The following is an 18,801-nucleotide window of genomic DNA, read 5'->3' on the forward strand; positions in this document are numbered from 1 at the left end:
TTTCAGGTGTGAACAAAAATGAAGTAATTACTACAACTGATAAAATATAAATCTTTATGTTGAATGAAAAAGGCTACGTATACTTAGAGAAACAAATATACAGTGTATGAAAGAGACAGATGTAGAATTAGAAACAAACACACATCATAGAGGAAATATAGATATAGATAGATTACATAGATACATAGATAGATGATAGATAGATAAAAGATAGACATATAGCAAGTGTGACAAATAGAATGGTAAATAAATTTTCATGAAATATAAATATAAAACCAAAACAAAATGGGTACACTTGGGAACAAAAAAAAGAAAAATATATATAATATGTCCAATACAATTACTTGTCTCAGTGGTGGGAATAATATTATGATGTTTGCTGAGATGGGTTTTAATATAAAAATAGTATGGTTGAATGAAACTCTGCCAGTTTACAGAATTGGGATCAAAGATAGAGCTTTGCCTCTGAAGCCCAGGTCACTCACTTGTAAAGTGATAAAGGCAAATGTTTATTCATCACGTTTTCTCATGAATAGATGGGAACCTGAATATAAAACATTTAGCATCCTGTGCTATTTAACAGTAAGAATCGGTGAGATGCTACTCATTTAATATATCCAGAAAACACATAAAAATTTTCCCTCCATTTTCTTACAGCAAACAAAAATTTCCACAGTGTTAAAATGCACTGTATTCCTACAACAATCAATTTAAAAAATTCATGTCAAGGTAAAAAAATATTAGATTGGGGTTTACTGTTGTCCTCAACTTTACTAAGGACAAGGGTAATGCAATGAAAAGCACGGTAAAAAAACACTTAGAAATCAAGACCATGTTTCTATATTATTGAGGAGAGGATTATATAATTCAAACACAAAAGTACTAAGCAAAAATGACACACAAGGTAGAAATGCTTACAATTACAAAATTATTACCTCAAGACAAAACACTTGGATGGCAGCAATTCTTCTTTCTTTTTTATTATTATTTTAATTTGAAATAGCTTGTTTTACATGTCAATCCCAGTTCCCTCTCCCTGCCCTCCTCCCGCACCCCCCCATCATCCCTTCCAAGCCTCCCATCCTATTGCCAATTCCTTCCATATAGGGGATATCTACAGTCTGTCATTTCACTCAGGGTAGGGTCCAGGCACTCTTCTAAGAGTCCAGGCTGAGAGAGCATCCCTCTTTGTGCTATGGACACACAATGTCTGCTTGTATTTCAGGGATAAACACTGATCCACTGCTCAGGGCCCCATAGGTTGCCCAGGCCTCCTCACTGACACTCAAATTCCCAGCTGTTGGTCTGGGGTTCAAGAGCTCTCTCCTGTTCAAATCAGCTGTCTCTGCTGGTTTTGCCAGCCCATTCTTTGCCGATTTGCTCAACAGCTCCTCTCTCTCTGTGACTGGGTTCCTTGGCTTCAGTTCAGTGTTTAACTGTGGGTGTTTGCCTCTGCTTCCATCAGTCACTGGATGAAGGTTCCCGGATGGTTATAGACATCAAGTTCATCATCAGGAATGGGCATTCGAGGTGGTCTCTCCACTATTGCTTAGCTTGCCAAGTGGTGTGATCCCTTTAGATCACTAGATGTCTCACTGTTGCCTGATCTGTCTTCTAACTTATGATTCCCTCTTCCCCCTATTATAATCCTGCTTCCTGTTCCCCCTTGACCTACTCTCTCTTCCTCTTCTCCCCCTCTCTTCTTCCCAGCTCCCACTCCCCCCCCCTCGCTGTGTTCCCCATCTGTTCAGAGGATCTTGCCTCATTCCTCTTCTCTTGGGTACTATGCATATCTTTTAGGTTCTTTCCTGTTTCCCAGACTCTCTATCAGTGGAAGTGCAGACTGGTACTATCGTGATCCATGTCTAAAAATCCATATATGAGTGAGTACATACCATGTTTGCAAAAGACTGCAGATAGATCCATGTTTTTCGCCTTGTACAAAACTTAAGTCCAAATGGATCAAAGATCTCAACATATATCCAGCCACACTGAAACTTTTAGAAGAGAAAGTGGGAGATACTCTTCAACGAGTTGGTACAGGAGACCACTTCCTGAACATAACACCAATGGCACAAACACTGAGATCGACAATTTACAAATGGGACCTTCTGAAACTAAAAAGCTTCTGTAAGGCGAAGGACACAGTCAAAAAGGCAAAAAGGCAGTCCACAGAATGGGAAAAGATATTCACTAATCCCACATCTGACAGAGGGCTAATCTCCAAAATTTACAAAGAACTCATTCTTGAGTCTCCAAAACACCAAAGGATCCAATTAAAAGGTGGGGTACAAAACTAAAAAGAGAATTCTCAATAGAGGAGGCTAAAATGGCCAAGAGACACTTAAGAAAGTGCTCAACATCCTTAGTCATCAGGGAAATACAAATCAAAACAACTTTGAGATACCATCTTACTCCTGTCAGAATGGCTAAAATCAAAAACACCGAAGACAAATTATGCTGGGGAGGATGTGGAGAGAGGGGAACACTCCTCCACTGCTGGTGGGAGTGCCAACTCTTACAGCCACTTTGGAAATCAGTATGGAGATTCCTCAGGAAAATGGGAATCAATCTACCACAAGACCCAGCAATTCCACTCTCAGGCATATATGCAAAAAAGGCAAATTCATACCACAAGGGCATCTGCTCCCCTATGTTCATAGCAGCATTTTTTGTAATAGCCAGAACCTTGAAGTAACCTAGATGCCCCTCAACTGAAGAGTGGATAGAGAAAATGTGGTACATTTACACAATGCAGTATTACTCAGCAGAAAAAAAACAATGGAATCTTGAAATTTGCGGGTAAATGGATAGCACTGGAAGAAACCATCCTGAGTGAGGTAATCCAATCTCAAGATAATAATACAATGCCAGCCACTTTGCAATTTTAAAGAATTTGAACATCTAAGTCTAACTATTACTAGAAAACTCCAACGATGGGGGAGTGATGACAAAACGGGTCAAGACCAGGCTGGTTAAACCCAGACACAGCTGACATGAAAAAGATGGAGGTCAGGAACTCCAGACTGACGGCTGAGAGGCCTGCATGGGTCTTATCCGGACACATATGGGGCCTCGGGTAGTAGATCAGTATTTATCCCTAGCATACACATGGATTTTGGGAGCCCATTCCACAATGAGGGATGCTTTCTCATCCTGCATATGGAAGGACCTAGGTCCTGCCCTGGATGATATAACAGACTTTGGAGATTCCCCCATGGAGGTCATCACCCTCGCTGGGGAGGGGAGGGAGAATGGTAGGTTGGGGGGAGGGCAGGGAGAGGGAACTGGGACTGACATAGGAAGCTAGCTTGTTATAATTTAAATAAAAATATATCATTTAGTTGTTACATTTGAAATGAAAGTTTAAACTATCCTTTATTTGTTTTAGATAAGATTTAATGGTATGTGCTTTGAATATTTTAACACTTAATGAGTTCTTAAGAACAAGCCGCAGGAACTTAGCTTTTTCTCTTTTTAAAATATTTTAAATTAAGAACTGGAGAAGTGGCTTAGCATCCAATTTAATTGTATGCTTTCCCACAGAATTCGTGTTTGAATTCCAGCACCAGCATGTTTCCTCACAACCATCTGTAACTCCAGTTACAGGAAACCTGACACTCTTCTGTCCTTCCTGGATGTAAATGCAAGCACGACAAACACACAAGCAAAACACTCACATACAATAATAATAATGTAAAATTATGATAATATTTACTTTTTTAAAAATGAAAGGGAAGTGAAACTGATACTGTACCCTCAGACTTTTCTGCAGATATCTAAATGTAGCAGAAAATAATACAACTTTCAACATGTGGTTTTATTGATATTTACTTTTACAGAACTACTAATCTCTTGATGATGTATATTTCTCTCTCTACCCTTCTCCTCTACTTCTCTCTCTCTCTGTGTGTGTGTGTGTGTGTGTGTGTGTGTGTGTATGTGTGTGTGTGTGTGTCTGTATATCTATCTGTATCTGTCTGTCTGTGTCACTGAAGAATGACAACTTCTAGGCACATTAATATTTATAATTAACAAAAACATGATATAAATAGATAAATACAAGTTTATCTGGATTATTAACTAATCAATTTTTTAAATATTTTTCTGGTTGTTGACTGGTAATATTTATGTTCTTGAGAAAGGATCTTGTTATGTAACTAAATCTGAACATAAATGTATATCAATACTTCTACCTTAGCCTCCAAAGTGATGAGTGGCCAGGACCACCGCCCTCAGCTATTAGTTATACTGAGTGGACAAAGCAAGTGGTGGTAGACAGTAAAGCAGGCACAGTCAATGTGATCCACACTGTGGGGACAAAAGGGGAAATACCATGTACAAAGAAGTAAATGTTTGCTTTTCATGTTACACAAGAATTTTAGAATTACTTAAAAATATTTTGGCTGGTTCTTCCTGTAAAAATATAAGTGGGGCCTCTGGAGGCTGCAAATACATTTGGTTATATTTTGTTAGATTATTCAAGCTTTTGTTCACAAGTATTTTTAGTTGAAAGTAAATTTGCTTCTGCTGGTACTTTAGCTGAAACAAATATTGTGAAGTTAAACATATTATTAGTAAGAACTGGGGAAATCAAAAAGCCATAAAGACCAAGGTTTATAGGCTTAAGAACAGAATAGAGGAGCTGAGCAGTGATGATGTCATGGCTGGAGTTTCTGATGGGATTAGAACCCCATCTCCACATGGCTGATGACTGTCCAAAGCTGCATTGTCAGGGACTTTCCCACAAATTGTAGGCAGCTCCACTGTGAAGTGTCCCCATTCCCATCAACTTTATCCACATGTAACCCAAGGAAGAGGCATCTGAATCTCATGACTTTTTTAACCTCAGTGAGTCTTGTGTCTCACTTCTTTCTCAGAGAATCTGTTCTAGTCTGAAGGAATAGACAACACAACATCTACAAATAAGTCTGACAGGATAAGAATACCTAATAAACTAATGTCACCCTCTTCAGATCTTCTTCCTTAAGTTATTATGTGGATGTTTGTCAACCTCAAGAAGCACATAAAAATCATGGTGTTGTTCTCTGCTCCCTGATGTGCAATTTTTTTATTATAAAGTGGCACTGAAGATCAATTATTTTCCTCTCATTCTTTTTTCCCTTTTTAAAATTTAAATTAGAACAAACTTGTTTTCCTTGTCAATCCCATTTCCCTCTCCATCCCCTCCTCCCCTTCCCCCCACTAGCCCCCTATTCCATCCCCTTTCTGCTCCCCAGGGAGGGTGAGATCTTCCATGGGGGATCTTCAAAGTCTGATTATATCTTTTGGATCAGGGCCTCAGGCCTCCCCCATGTGTCTAGGGTGAGAGAGTATCCTTCTATGTGGAGTGAGCTCCCAAAGTCCATTCTTATACTAGGGATAAATACTGATTCACTGCCAGAAGCCCCACAGATTAACCAGATCTCTAAAATAACGTCCACATTCAGGGGTTCTGTATCAATCCTACAGTTTCCCAGCTATTAGTCTGGGGTCCATGACCTCCCCCTTGCTCAGGTCTGCTGTTTCTGTGTGTTTCTCCGGCCTGGTCTTGATGCCTTTCCTCATCACTCCTCCTTCTCTGCGACTGGATTCCAGTAGTTCAGCCCAGTGTTTAGCCATGGGTGTATACTTCTACTTCCATCAGCTAATGGATGAAGGATATAGGTAGTCATCAATCTCATTATCATAGAAGGTCATTTAAGGTAGCGTCTCAACTGTTGCTAAGATTTTTAGTTTTTGAATTTTACTGAACAGGTTCTGTGTTGATAAATAAAATCATAAATGTATTTTATGGCTATCATTTTTTAGCAGAATAACAGTTAATGGCATGAGGTAAACCTGTAGCAATTGCAACAGAAATTTATCTAACAGAATAATGTCCTACTAGGTGAATAAGCATAATCTCATCACTGGCTTTTCCTTTACATCCATCTTCATATTGTCCTAATAAATATCTATGAGTAGTGTGAAGTGTGAATCTAATTAACCTTAATCAGTTAAGAATTGGAAGTCAAATATTATAGGGAACACCTGAAAGATCAGAGAACCAGGAGCAGCCACCAGTTGCTTTCTACCTTTCTGAGTCCTCCACCCAAGAGGGCTGAGATCCTGGCTCTACCACTTTATCCCTTCCTGTGTCCACCTCCAAGTACTGGGAATAAAGGTGTGTGACACCACCATCTGCTTTCTGTGGTTAACTAGTGACTATCTCCACTCCCTGGTCTCCAAGCAAGTTTTAATTATCAGCACAAACAAAATATCAATAGCAATGTTTATGTTTGCAGGGCTTAATATTGTACCATTAGTTAGATAAACCAATCTTTTCATTACCTGATTATAGTTGTTCATTTAAATGGTTTCTATATATTTTATTTATATTCAATAATATTCAACATATGATTCCAATTAACCATGCTTAATAGATAAAAATGTATGTATGTCTCAAAGAATAGAAATAGGGTGTTCTTCTTTGAATATAAATTTTCAGAGGATATTTTGACTTATTTACCTTTCTTCATGAAGAAATGTCTCATAAGCCCAGATGCAATTTTGAAATTCTGTGATGATATAATATAGTTCTACCAAATATAATTCAAAAATTAAGATTAAGTTATTTCCCATACCCTTCCCCATTTAATCTTCTTTATTTTTTATTTTAAAGTTTAAATTTAAATTAGAAACAAGGTTGCTTCACATATCAATCCCAGGTCCTTCTCCCTTTCCCTCCCCTCCTCCCACCAACTCCCCCAATACCACCTCATTTCCCCAGGGAGGGTGAGGTCCTCCATGAGGGTGTCCATAGTCTGTCATTTCATCCAGGGCAGGGCCTAGACCCTCCCCCAAGAGTCCAGGGTAAGAGTGCATCTCTCATTGTTGGGTGGATGCCCAAATTCCATTTGTGTGCCAGGGATATATACTGATCTACTACGCAAGGCTCAATAGATTACCTAGGCCTCCTCACTGACACCCACATTCAGGAGGTCTTGATCAGTCCCATGCTGGATACCCAGGCATCAGGTCTGGGATTCAAGAGCTAACCCTTGTCAGGTCAGCTGTTTCTGGGGGTTAAACCAGCCCAGTCTTAATCTCTTTGCTCATCAGAACTCCTCCCCCATTTAATCTTATTCTAATTTGAAATTGTATTGAAACAGAGAAAAATTTCCTCATTTTATTTTTATTTCCTCTATGTCCAAAGATTGAAGAAAGTTCCTGTAAATCAGTGGCCTTTCTTTATTCCTCCAAGTTCACATTAAAACAGTTGTAAATAGCAAAGAACCAGCAAGGTCTGCAAAAGAGTGGGAAGAAACTATAACATGCTAAGAAGGAACCACTCTTGAGAGCAAACCATTTAAGATATTCATTTCATTTTTAACATAATTACTGATGTCATGGACTTTTTCACACTTTTCCAATTTCATACACTATAATTCTCAGGGTAATTATTGGTTGTCCTAAATGGGCTCCTTGGCAACAGTGTGAGGCTTTCTGCCTCATTTCTGCACTGAACATAAATCAATCATGAACTTAAATCATCAACTTTGTCTGTAATATGATGCATAACAGTGATGAAGCAATGCAAGTTTGCTTAAAACGTCAATTTTTCATGAACACTCTGTACCAATTGATTGGGCTTGCTACACTATACGGTGAATATGTAGTATCAACCCCAGGGCAATTTTGAGAGTATCAGTTTGGATTTTTCTCCTAGGGAGAGTGATTATTTTCATGCTTGAATCTTGGAGCCAAAGTTTCTCTTCTTTTCCAACTTATGTGTAAGTTACTTTCTGAGCTACTTTTCCATACACACAAATATATTAAGATGATATACATCTGAAGTACATGAAAATATCAGGTATTGTTGTTATCAATGCCTGTAAGCTAATAAAGAAAATTTAAAGGTATAAAAATACAGATGAAAGTATAGTGAAGCCAATTTCAAAGAGTGATGCAAACACATGAATGTGATGTTTATATGTGTGTTATACTTGATATACATGGATATTATACATAGATATGATATGTATTGCATGTAGGTAGAAAATATATGTATACACGCAGCTTAGGAATTATGGTACTAATTTTTAAAAGGCCCAGTTACCATTATTCATTGCATGGAAAGTTAATATTTATTTGGATTGTGACTTGAATATGTGTCTTTGCCTATTCAAGAGGTACTCATCCATTCTTTAATTCTATTCTTTTGAAAACACTCTAGTTTTGTTATAAGAGTTGTGCTGTTGTAAATAGGCAAAAGTTTGAAAAACATTAAGCATTTACTTAACTTTGAAAACAGTTTTTCTTACATAGGATTCATTTGTCTCAAACACTGAAGTCACTGCGAATAACAGAGAAAAAGTAGAGAGAGGAATTCAGGAAAGTGATCTCCTGAAGAAAATAAAAGCTCAAATAATAACTAGAGTTGAAAACTTTCCATTTCGGAGACTTGGACAACTGAAACTTCTATAAACTGCAAGTAAACATATTTCACTTTTGAGTCACATTTGCAACATTTTAATCTGTGTGTTTAGTAGAAATTTATTACATCATTGCCTAAGTTTCATTGAGAACCAGATGACAAGCAATGCAACCAGACTTAGAAAAACAATTTTTAAGCATCTCACTCCATAATATGTCTTCCTGTTTCTTGAATTACAATTTTAGTTCTTTTGGCTTTCATTAGAATTGAGGCTAATGGCAGGCAGTTTAGTTATTGACTGCAATAATCTTAAAACCATAACTTAATGGCAAAGTTATTAATTCCAATGCATTCTCCCATGGATGAAGAAAAACAAAGTAACAAGCCCAAAATACCACAAACATCTCACAAAATTCAGAATTAATGTTCTGTGTTTGGGGAAAATATTTTTAAGACAACTCAGGGGCCAGAGTAATAAGATTTGCAAGCTATTCAGGTAAAATATTTTATACAATTGAAGTTACTAGTTGGAAACTAAAACAGAAAGAAGAGTTCTAGAAATAATCTAGGAGAGAGAGAAGTGTTGGTGCTTAGGTTGAGACAGTTTTCAGGTGATCAATATCAATGCAGAACAATGTTTCAATGTGAATCATTTCCTGCATTAAAGTTTTGTTCATACACTAGTATATTTTTCTATTGCTTCAGATAGAAACTTAAGTATTCTATCAATTACAGGAACAAAATCAGATTGCTTCCAACACCAGCCTCTCATTCTAGATATACATTAATTTTGTAAACCTGATTATGAGGTTTTCCTAGCGTATAACAAGATACTCTTCTCAGATATGGAAAAGAATCCATGCTGTGTACTTTGGATGTCAATCACAGTGACTGCAATGCAAATGCAACACAAAGATTTTCCCAGAGATGAAGATGTATGTGTTGGTGAGGAAAATAAATTTTTGTTTCTGGGTGTATAAAAGATGTGAAATGGTTAAGTTCTGAGTGCCATCATAGCGAAGTTTTTCAAAGAGATCTGATGTTTTGTCAATATTGATTCAGGCTTCTCAGTGTCATGGGGTAAAAATAATAAAGTTCTGTAGCTGCAGGGACATGAGGGAAAAAAATAAAAGAAGTTTGATTGATTCTTCCATTACCCAATGACAGCTATTATAAAACAGAGAATAAAAGGGACAATTAGATATTTGGTCCAAGGAACAGATATATGAGCCTTGGTAAAGATTTAGTGAACAGAGGGAACAGAGGTAGCCAAAGTGCACAAAAGTGAAAGGAAACACACATCACCACAATGCATACTGTATTCATCTTATATTAAATGAAATTATCTGACTTCATATTCCTAAGGTCTACATCTGACTTTAAGTATTTCTTTTGCAGTTTTTAACTGAAATGATTAATTATAAAAAATAAATAATCTCATGATATGCCAAATAGTTCAACTATTCTTCATTCATTCATTCAATATGTTCTAAAAAACACACTTACCCGATCTACTTTTTGTTTTTCATTCTATGTGGATAGGCATCAGAATTTTGCATAGTTAACCTAAATTTCAGTGAATTCCAATGCTACAAATAGCTCACTAAAACTGATTTAATATTCATGCTTTTTCTCATAAATACAATGGAGGAAGGCAAGTAAATAGTTAGGCAATTGATATTTTTACCATACTTTATAGAATAACTATGCCGATTTGGAAAAATTAAAACAAAACCATTAGGGTATATTGTTCTAGAACAGTGTTTAATAAATCTACCCATCCACTCATTTAACTAAGTTCTAGCTTATTAGGTAGGTTGCAGTTGGAAGAATCCTTCAAGAAAAAGTAGAAGGTGAAATAAGTAATGTAGGAAATAGAAAAATTGCTCTGAAGACATTAAGGAAACAGAGTAGAATAGATCTTAAGTAAAAGGTGGAAATGAGGCACAAAACAAGCCTAAAGATGGGAAAGAACTTAATGATATAAGAAAATAACATTTATAGTTCCCCATTCCCTTCAGAGAAAAGTGGAACACTTAAATATGTAAGTACATAACTACTCCAAGAGGTTAGTAGTTCTAACAATGTGTGGACTATGTATTATAAATTAAACATCAGCAGTTTACTTTCTGGAATTCTCATCAGCATTTGTTATGAATATTTAGAATATAGTTTGTTTAGCATAATAGCAATCAAGTTTTATACCAGGGTTGAAAGAAGGTTGTGACATTTAGGAGACAGAGTCAACATGAGTTAGTGGTTGATGAAATACTAGGAGATGTTATTTTCAAATAGGTACTTAACATATTCAAGAAATGTCATATTCAAGAAATGTCACTCTGAACTGGATACACAAATATGCAAGTCATTAGCATCCGTGACAAAGTCAGTCAGACTGAAACATGTGACTTCCAGAGGATATCATCAAGACTGAGTTACTTTAACATTTAAAATTGAGGCCGGAGTGGAGAGGCAATACAATCCTTGAAAAATGTACTTAGAATGTAAGGGAAGAGAACTGTACTAGGCTCTTGGTACAGAGTATGTTATTCTATGATAATCATCCCTAGGGATAACTAAATATATATGTACTGTTCTTAGTTACCATAATATCATTGATTACATTAATGAAATTAGTCATTATACTGTGCAATAAAAAATATCACATTTTGTTTTAGATATGCTAAGCTTGGATTAGGAAGTGAAAATACTGAAAGAAATGGCTATAAATCAAATACAGCCTATTTTTAATTGTTCTTAATTTTAAAGGTATTTTCAGTATTCAAATGTGAAATTTTATTATGTAAACATTCAGATTCATGGCTTTGCTGGAAAAGATTGAAAATTTATTAATGACTTCTCAAACATTCATTGATGTAGAAGAACATACAACTCTATTAACTGGTCACTACTTTCTACTTTAAATGATTTTTTTTAATTGAAATAGAATTATATCACTTCATTCTTCCCTTTCCTCCCTCCAGCCCCTCCCAACTAATCGACTTCAAACTCCTGCTCTAGGCATAATACTATAAAATTGACAGACTCTTTTTATTTGATAATGTTACATATAATACACACATATATAATTATGTATTATATGTGCTGTACACATAATACACACATATATATACATACATACATACATACATTGTATTTTGTTTTAAAACTGATTTCTCTGTGTTGGACAACCAATGAGAGAATGAGAGGACTCATCTCCTTGTCACAGAAATATATGATTACCTGTAGTTCATTGCCTAGAGCTAGAATCCTACAAATGTTTACACACTTCTACATCAACATGTACTGATGTATTTGTCCGAGTCTTATTTGTCTGTACAACCATTTCTAGGAGAAAAATGTTTCACAGCCAATTGCCTAGTATTCTCTTACAATGTTTATGTACCCTCATCCAAGATCTTCCCTGGACCATAGATGTAGATATATCAATTGGGACTGGACTTCTGATGATCCATTTATCTCCGTGTTGAGTCCAATTGATGTGTCAATGTGATGTGTCAACATATGTGTTGCAGCTGGGTAAGAATATTATGTTGATTCCATCTCTTGACAGCTTAAATGATAGTTTCTGGAAACATGGGCACTAAACCACAGGAAAGAGGCTTTAAGACCAGATCCAGTTATTGGTATCGCAGTTGAGTCATGTAACTTAAGTGTGCCTTCTTCCACATTTGGGACCCAAACTAACCTCCTGAGAGGCACCACAGGGCTATGCTGATAATCTCTGCCATTTTGAGACTAACTTAGGTAGTCCTGACAAACCTTTAACAAGAAAAATTCACATGTATGGTACTGCGTTTGTTCCTAGTCTATATTTCAGGCAGCATTCTCAGCATATGGCTTAAATTCCTTTAATATATGTATGTTGCAGAAAGAAAAACAAAGTATGTGCTCACTCAGAAGTGGATATTAGACTTAGAACAAAGGATATCCAGCATACAATCCACACTGCCAGAGAAGCTAGGAGACAAGGAGGATCCTAAGAGAGACATACATCGACCCCCAGAGAAGGGGAAAGGGACAAGATACAGTGAGTAAATTGGGAGCATGGAGGGAGGGGAGAGGGAGTTAGGATAAAGAGAAGGGGAGAAGAGGACATGAAGAAGCAGAAAGGTTGAGTTGGGAGAAGAATAGAGGAGAGCAAGAAAAAAGATACCATAATAAAGGGAGCCATTGTAGGTTTAAAGAGAAATCTGGGCCTAGGGAAATGTGTAGAGATCCACAAGGATGACCCCAACTAAGAATCTAAGCAATAGTCAAGAGGCTACCTTAAACACCCTTCTCCAATAATGAGATTGATGACTATCTTATATGCCATCATAGAGCCTTCATTCAGTAGCTGATGGAAGCAGAAGCAGACACCCACAGCTAAGCACTTAGCCAAACTCCTGGAATCCAGTTTAAGAAAGGGAGGAGTGATGAGCAAAGGGTTAAAGACCATGCTGGGGAAACCCACAGAAACTGCTAACCTGAGTACATGGGAACTCACAAACCCCAGTCTAACAGCATAAGATTGACCATGTCCCCTGAATGTGGTAATTAGTTACAAAGCCTGGGCAGTCTATGTAGCTGTTGTTGGTAGAATCAGTATTTGTCCCTATAGAGAAATACTCTCTCAGTCTAGATACTTGGGGGTGGGCTTAGGTCCGGTCCCAAATGATGTGACAGATATTTATGATCCCCCCATGGGAAGTTTCATCTTCCCCAAGGAGTGGATAAGGAATGGGATACAATGAATAAGTTATATATCTATTATGTAAGTGATTTATTTAAGCTATACATGTAACTTTATATAAATATGTGCATAGTTTAGTATTCCCATAAATATAAAGTTTGCTTCCCCATGTCAAAATGTTATAAAATGCCATAAAACAATGTCCATTTGTTCTGCATCTCTTTTATTTTTAAAGCATGTTATCTTTTCCCTGTACAGTGCTTTCTTTATTAGTAACATTCTCTGCCTTTCATGATTGAGAAAGCAACTGTGTTCAAAACTCAGGACCTCTCCTTCAATCTGCCACCCCTACTGAGGCTAAGGTTAACTGAAAATAAGGCTGCCTCAGTACAAAATATTCAGTCATGTTGTTAAAGGCTGAAAATTGAAGGTATTCATTCCCAATGCTTGAAATCCAATTCTGTGTTTGAGATAGTAATTTTTATCATCTCTTTAGGGGACTTCATATCGTTCCACTTAGCTACTGTTTTGCTGAATCTAAATATTTATAAAAATAGAATGAATGATGTCCAACAGTCTCTGTAGCACAATTTTCTGTAAATTGTTATTTTTCTGAGAGTTTTAGAGTCTGTTGTTCAACAATGTTTTCAAATAGTCAGCCAGCTGAGAATGAAGATCCAGACATAGCCATGCTTGCCATAGGCATTGTCATGGAGGATGCTACTGCTGGGTGTCACACATCTAAGGCACATTAATTTATTGTATTGCTTTACTGTGAAAATTGCACATCAATTTAAAGTTACTGGGTATGAGTAATCTATGAATCTTATGTCCCATCTCAGTAGAGTTGGAAATATATGATATTTGAGTTCTAATAAATGGCCAAGGAATAGTTATGGCACAATTAGTACTTTCATTAGTTTTACTATTGTTGAACTGTGCATTAATGTTTAAAGAAACCAAAAATATAAATGTCCCTATATAGACAGGGTGTGGTATTTCCTAGTGTCCATTCATCTAAACCAGCAAAAAAAAATCTAAATTAATTATATCTTAGCCACTGTATAATCAATATTGAAAGAAGTGACAATTTTAACTTTTGTCACAGTGTAAGCCAGAGTAAGTTATAGGTAAAGATAAGTTCTTACTGTGGAAGTTTAAGTGAGAAAAATGGATATATTGGGGTTTGAGAAGCCATGGCTTCACTTTGAAGCACTAGAATAATGATTTGAATACATAGAGGGTTTTCTTTTCCATGTAGTCACATTTTTATGATTTTCTGACTGTAGTAAATTTTGGAAGAACCTCCAGGAAGAAAATGTACTGGAAAATATCCAACTGGAACTGTACCCTCCTCCTAGCTTTTTATGCTCCTCATTCTCCCATGGACCTGTGACCAGGCAGAAATGGGCATGGTCAGTGCTACAGGTACATAATGTCTCTCCCTATAGTTGAACTTTATATTTTATAATTATTATTTTAATTAGAAACAATCTTATTTTGCATATTAACCCCAGTTCCCTCTCACTCCTAACCCACTATGACCCTCACCAACCTCCTCATCCCATCTCATATCCATTCCCCAGGTAAGGTGAGGCCTTCTATGAGGAGTCATCAAAATGTGTCAGGTCATCTGGGGGTAGGGTCTAGTACTCCCCTGTGTATCTAGGCTAAGAGAGTATCCCTCCATAGGAAATGAGATCCCAAAGTTGACTCATGCTCTAAGGATACATCCTGGTTCTACTGCCAGAGGCCCCAAAGACTGCCCACTGCTCCTGGCTGATACGTACATTTGGAGGTCTTGGTTTGGTCCTTTGTTGGTTCCCCCTAAAGACTGGGGTCCATGAGTTCCTACTTGCTCAGGTTAGCTATTTCTGGGGGATTTTCCAGTATGGTCTTCATCCCTTTGTTCGTCAATCCTCCCTCTCTGAAACTGGATTCCGCAAGTTTGGCTCAGTGCTCAGCTGTGATTCTCTGCTTCTGCTTCTATCAGCTACTGGATGAAGGCCAGTTTAAGGTAGTCATCATTCTTATTATAGAGGACAGGAATTTATGGTAGCTTCTCCACTATTGTTTAGATTCTTAGTTGGTGTCATCCTTGTGGATCTCTTTACAATTCCCTAGTGCCAGATTTCTCTTTAAACCTATAGTGGCTCCCTCTATAGATGTGTCTCTTTTCTTGCTCTCCTCTATTCTTCTCCCCACTCAATCATCCTGGTCCCTCATGTTCTCCTTCCCCCTCCTCTTCTCCCCTCCTCTTTCTTCTACCTCCCTCCTATCTCCCACCATGCTCCCAGTTTGTTCAGGGACTCTTGTCTCTTTCAACTTCACTAGGGGACCATGTATGTCTCTCTTAGTGTCCTCCTTATTTCCTAGCTTCTCTAGAGGTGTGGATTGTAGGCTGGCAATCCTTTGTCTTTTATCCATATATGAGTTAGTGCATACCATGTTTGTCTTTCTGTGACTGGGTTACCTCAGTTAGGATGGTTTGTTCTAGTTCTGTCCATTTGCCTGAAAATTTTAAGATTCCATTGGTTTTTTTCCACAGAGTAGTACTCCATTGTGTAAATGTAAGTGTACCACATTTTATCTATCCACTCTTTGGTTGAGGGGCATCTAGGTTGCTTCCAGGTTCTGACTATTACAAATAATGCTGCTATGAACATAGTCAAACAAATGTCCTTGTTGAATGAATGTGCATACTTTGGGTATATGCCTAGGAATGGAATTGCTGGATCTTGAGGTAGACTATCAACAATGTGTACCCTTTTGTTTCATTGTTCATTTAATATGATATTTCACATACTCAGAAAAATATTACACACTGTTGCTCCCATATCCACATCTTTTCCCTTCTTTTGATTATGTGTTTGTATAGTAAGAAAAGAACTTGAAGTAATACCCCTCATATTCTCATTTTCATGAGAAAGCTAAAAAAGAAATGATCTCTTAGAAGCTGCTAGGAGAAGGCTGTGGAGAAAGGAGGCAAAGCAAGATTTGAATGTTTCCTTACTTTTGCTTATATAGTACACATCGTAAAGGATTTGGGGGATCAAGAGACTAGTGATACATACAGGTGATATGAAAGGGGATATTGGAACAAGATGTGTAGAATGGAGTGGGGGCTGGGAGAGATGAGAGGAGGTAAAATATGAGGAGAGATATCTAACATTAAAGACATTTGAAAAAAGCAACTCAGAAGGCAACTACCACAGAAGCATCCTAAAATACACATTAAAAACATATATAAAAGGAACTCAAATAGTTACACTATATCAATGGGACAATATTTCTCCCAAATAGCATTGACTATTGAAAAAACAGCCAAGAATGTAAGACAATACATTAATTATCAATGGGGTCAGAGAGCCTCTTTCCTATACCTTATATGATATCTCCTTTGCTGTTGGTTATAGTCTAGATCTTGATGGTAAGACTTGTTGACAACACATTATACATTTGATTACTTCTTAAGGAAGAATCAAAATGGAATAAGCCTAAAAGCTTCAGCTCTGTTGGCTAGTTTTCACAATGTTTTATGCATGATGCTTTGGGAGAAAGATAATCAACAGTCTTAACCACACATGAAGATTTTCAGCTACAGTTATGACTGGCAGGGTGAAGTATGTTCTGTGGTGTGATTTTGGCATGAATAACCAATCACATTCTGAGTTAAAGTTAAGGTCTTATCCATAAGGTAAATCTACATCAAAGAATAGGATAGGTGGTGGATTTGCTAAAAAAAATAAAAAATAAAAAAATTATGTACATACTTGAAGATTCAGTATGCTACATGCTTTACTAGGAAATCAGACAGTTTTATATTTGGAAACATGTAATAAAGTGAGGTTATGTTGAACATACCTGATATGAAGTTAACCAATGTAATTTATAACCAGGAGAAAATAGCTGTATGTATTTTAAATGTGAATATAATAGTCGCATGCTACTTTAGCTAGAACACTACCATGTGTGGTCTTCATAATAAGAAATATTCCTGTCACTTGGAAAAGATGAAAAAAATCAAATTTACATGTATCAGAGTCCTAATATTTTTCCACCATCCACTTAACTGCTTGTAACATGAAACAAAATCATTAAGCTTTTTAAAATCCCTCTTAGTTCCTTCCATAAAGCAGTTTATAGTAACAGGAAGGGTATTAAGAAAGTAGATCAAGTATCTCTTGGCTATTTTAGCCTCCTCTACTGAGAATTCTCTATTTAGATCTGTACCCCACCTTTTGGCCAAGAGACACTTAAGAAAGTGCTCAACATCTTTAGCCATCAGGGAAATGGAAATCAAAACAACTTTGAGATACCATCTTACTCCTGTCAAAATGGCTAAAATCAAAAACACCGAAGACAATTTATGCTGGAGAGGATGTGGAGAGAGGGGAACACTCCTCCACTGCTGGTGGGAGTGCGAATTCATACAGCCACTTTGGAAAGCAGTATGGAGATCCCTCAGGAAAATGAGAATCAATCTACCACCATACCCAGCAATTCCACTCTTAGGCATATATCCAAATGAGGCAAATTCATACAACAAGGGCATCTGCTCCACTATGTTCATAGCAGCATTATTTGTAATAGCCAGAACCTGGAAGCAACCTAGATGCCCCTCAACTGAAGAGTGGATAGAGAAAATGTGGTACATTTACACAATGCAGTATTACTCATCAAAAAAAAAAAACAATGGAATCTTGAAATTCCCAGGTAATGGATAGGACTGGAAAAAACCATCCTGAGTGAGGCAACCCAGTCGCAAAAAGACAAACATGGTATGTACTCACTCATATATGGAATTTAGACATGGATCAGGATAGTGCCAGTCTGCACTTCCACTGATAGAGTCTGGGAAACAGTAAAGAACCTAAAAGATATGCATAGTACCCAAGAGAAGAGGAATGAGGCAAGATCCTCTGAACAGATGGGGAACGTGACTCGGGGTGGGAGGAGTGGGAACTGGGAAGAAGAGGGGGGGAGGGGAAGAGACAGCAGGTCATGGGGGAAGAGGAAGGTTGAGTGGGCAGGGGAGTAGAAAAGGGGGAAGAAGGAATCATAGGTTAGAAGACAGATCAGGCTCCAGTGTGACCTCTAGTGATCTAAAGGGATGACACCACTTGGCAAACTAAGCAACAGTGGAGAGACCACCTCGAATGCCCATTGCTGATAATGAACTTGATGTCTATAACCATCCGGGAACCTTCATCCAGTAACTGATGGAAGCAGAAGCAAACACCCACAGTTAAACACTGAACTGAACCCAAGGAACCCAGTGACAGAGAGAGAGGACCGTTGAGCAAATTGGCAAAGAATGGGCTTGCAAAACCAGCAGAGACAGCTGATCTGAATAGGGGAGAGCTCTTGGACCCCAGAGCGACAGCGGGGAGGCCAGCATGGGACTGATCCGGACCCCGAATGTGAGTGTCTGTGAGGAGGCCTGGGCAACCTATAGGGCCCTGAGCAGTGGATCAGTGTTTAACTCTGGAATACAAACAGACATCTTGTGTCCATAGCACAAAAAGGGATGTTCTCTCAGCCTGGACTCTTAGAGGAGTGCCTAAGACCCTACCCTGAGTGAAATGACAGACTCTAGATATCCCCTATGTGGAAGGAATTGACAGTAGGGTGGGAGGCTGGGGGGAGATGGGGAGGTGCGGAAGGAGGGGAGGAACAGGGAACT

The sequence above is a fragment of the Mesocricetus auratus genome, unplaced genomic scaffold, assembly GCF_017639785.1.
Source record: "Mesocricetus auratus isolate SY011 unplaced genomic scaffold, BCM_Maur_2.0 Super-Scaffold_100008, whole genome shotgun sequence".
In the NCBI taxonomy this organism is placed as follows: Eukaryota; Metazoa; Chordata; class Mammalia; order Rodentia; family Cricetidae; genus Mesocricetus; species Mesocricetus auratus.